Genomic DNA, 2,892 nt, shown 5'->3' with positions numbered 1-2,892 from the left:
TTTGAAGTGCAGTATATAGATACCTGCCTCACTCATTGAAGAACTTTAATTATAGTTCTGTTTATAGTTCTGGTTGGAAATCCTGTGTACAAGAGAGCTCTTCTACATTTTATTTATACCAAGGGTATTTATACCAACAATGAACACTTCATTATGGCCATAAGACCTGTTTAGGTTAAAACATGGAATAAGAGTAACAGGACACAAAGATACAATTTCTCTAATTAAACTAATACAGGTAATTAGTTGATCTCTTACATGCATGGCAATTAGGAAGAAAAATAGCCATCTGGTCTGTGACATATTAAACTTGATCTGATAAACAAGGCATTACCAATCTTTTATCTTGATGCCCTGACAAACAAACAAAACTGCCCTGGAGTATGGCTAGCGGCAAAACATTTTGAATACTGCACATATGAATGCTCTTATGAGCCTGTATATTCTTTACAGAAATAGCATACGGTGAAGTAGCATAACTATGGGGGAACAAGTTCTATTAGCCAAAGAGTATAGATCTTGTCTTTCAATATCATATAAATGTTGGGTCAGAACCCTGAAAGTTTATTGTTGCTCTAGCATTAGAAGTGATTCAGACAAAACAGCCGTTGAAGTATTTTTATATAAAATTATATAGGACCGTTGTCTAAAATATTAATCTGTTAGCATAGATATGAATGAAGAAAAAAGAAGACGTAACACATATTTTAGTATTTGGACCTACACTGGTTCCCACAAATACTACACCAATTTCCAGACACATGTTTGCATATCCTACCCAGTTAGGTACCCCCAGAATATAATGTAAGAAAAATGCCTGGTGCAGAATTAGACATCTCAATCTATAGAGATACCATATAGTAACAGGGACAGTAGTTTGACCGTGAAGAATACGGCGGTCACCTTGAAGATTTGTTTGAATATACAAATCACATATAAGAAACAATCTTCCTTGAAAGAGCATGAAAAGTCCCTTTCTGGTCAATAAACACTGTAACAGTTTCCCTCTGCTTGGGTTAATACAGTTGTTGGGTCAGCAGGATAGACTGCAGATGCTGTTGGTTTAAAGCCCACAGTTGCTCAGTGGCTCCCCTTCTAAGTTGTCAGAGGTAGTGTCTCCAGTCCGGTGTTGGAGAACCCCAGGATGGTGGTTCTGGGTGACTTCAACATTCATGCTAAGGTTGGATTCATGCTAACTGATCTGGATTGAAACTTTATAACCTCCATGACAACCATAGGGTTGCCCCAAGTTGTCAATGGAGGAACGCAAAGGGCAGGACACACACCAGATTTAGTCTATCATTTCAGGGTGAGTGTTGAGTGGTGGTTATTGGAGGAATGGAATTGATCCCTTTGTCACAAGCTGCAAAGTTTGGGCTCGCAGCACCAGTTCTCTCAACATACACACAGACAGTAGAGGTGGGGAACCAATTCAGATGGTCTTCCCTTGGGAGACTTATGGAACCTGATAGATTTCTGAGTGTTCTGGGGAATTTTCCAGTAGCTGAAGCTGGTGATTTTCTTGAAGCCCTCACCTCATTCTGAATGTCAAGATGGGGAAGGGTAAGTAACACAATCCCCCCAGAGTGCATGTTATGACCCTGCAGAGCTCCTTGATTGTCCTCAGACCTCTCAGCAACAAAGCAGACAAGATAACAGCTAGAGTGGAAGGCACACAACACCACCTGTTTAGTGTTTAGAAAGCACAACTGCATCTATCAGTAACAACAATGGCAGCGAAAAAGACCCACATTGCCTCCATTGGGTTCTCAAGTTGCTGCCCAGATGAGCTATTTTAAGAGTTTTCTTCCCTACGGGGGTGTATGTAACTCAAAATAGAAAGAAAAATGAGTAGGTTGGGACATTCTTGGCAACTAACCAATATTGTGTCCTTTAGTTGGGGGACCCCAGGCAACAATGTGACTTGTTGAAGCTAATCTAAATGATATACCGTATTTTTTGCACCATAACACTCACTTTTTTCCTCCTAGAAAGTAAGGGGAAATGTCTGTGCGTGTTATGGAGCGAATGCCTGCGGGTGGCGGGGGGGGGGATCTGCTGCAGTCGTGAGCAGAGGATCCATGGTTCCCCTTCCTTCCCTCCTCCGTGGTTACAAAGCATGGATCCACATGGATCCTCAGGATTTTTGCATTGGGCTACTCCAAACTCACTGTCAGATCACATGTCTGTGGCCACAGCATGAACCACAAAAATCATATATCCACTATTTTGTTTAGAATATTTTTTTTCTTGTTTTCCTCCTCTAAAAACTACGTGCGTGTTATGGTCTGGTGCGTGTTATACAGCGAAAAATACGGGTATGTGGCCCATATTAGCAGGTGTCATAGTTTAAGTTTCTGGCACAACAGGTCAGTGTGTCTGGCAGTTAACCAGAAAGCTGGTGGTTCAAGTCCACCCAGGGATGGCCTTGGCGGAATGGACCATGCTGCGAGGTAGGCAAAACCACCAAACTGGGGCCAATTTGACTGGTGGACAAATTCCTGCCCGGACTTGAATACGGTGACCATAGCAAAGTCAGAAATACACAAAACACAGCACAACAGGAGGCGTGGGTGGGAGATCCGATGAGGAAAAGGCCAGGTGCCGGGGCTAAGGCAGGTTGGTTTAAATATTCTGGGAGTGGATCTGAGGGAAGCCTTTGTGCTCTGTCAGGGAGATCCTTCTTCCAAAACTGCCTGCCATTGGCCAATCTTGCAGGCAGGCTTGGATCCGTTTCCTGACCGGGGAGGAGAGTGTGATGCTCCCTTGCCAGCCAGCCAGGCAGTCCCAGTACCCGGAGCTCACATTGGATCTCAGTGGGTGGACACACCATGCTTCTTCTTGGGTAGTTAATTCACCCCCCCCCCACACACACATTCAGCTCTCGCCTGT

Source organism: Podarcis filfolensis (assembly GCF_964270895.1).
Source record: "Podarcis filfolensis genome assembly, chromosome: 10".
NCBI lineage: Eukaryota > Metazoa > Chordata > Lepidosauria > Squamata > Lacertidae > Podarcis > Podarcis filfolensis.
This window is presented reverse-complemented; position numbering follows the sequence as displayed.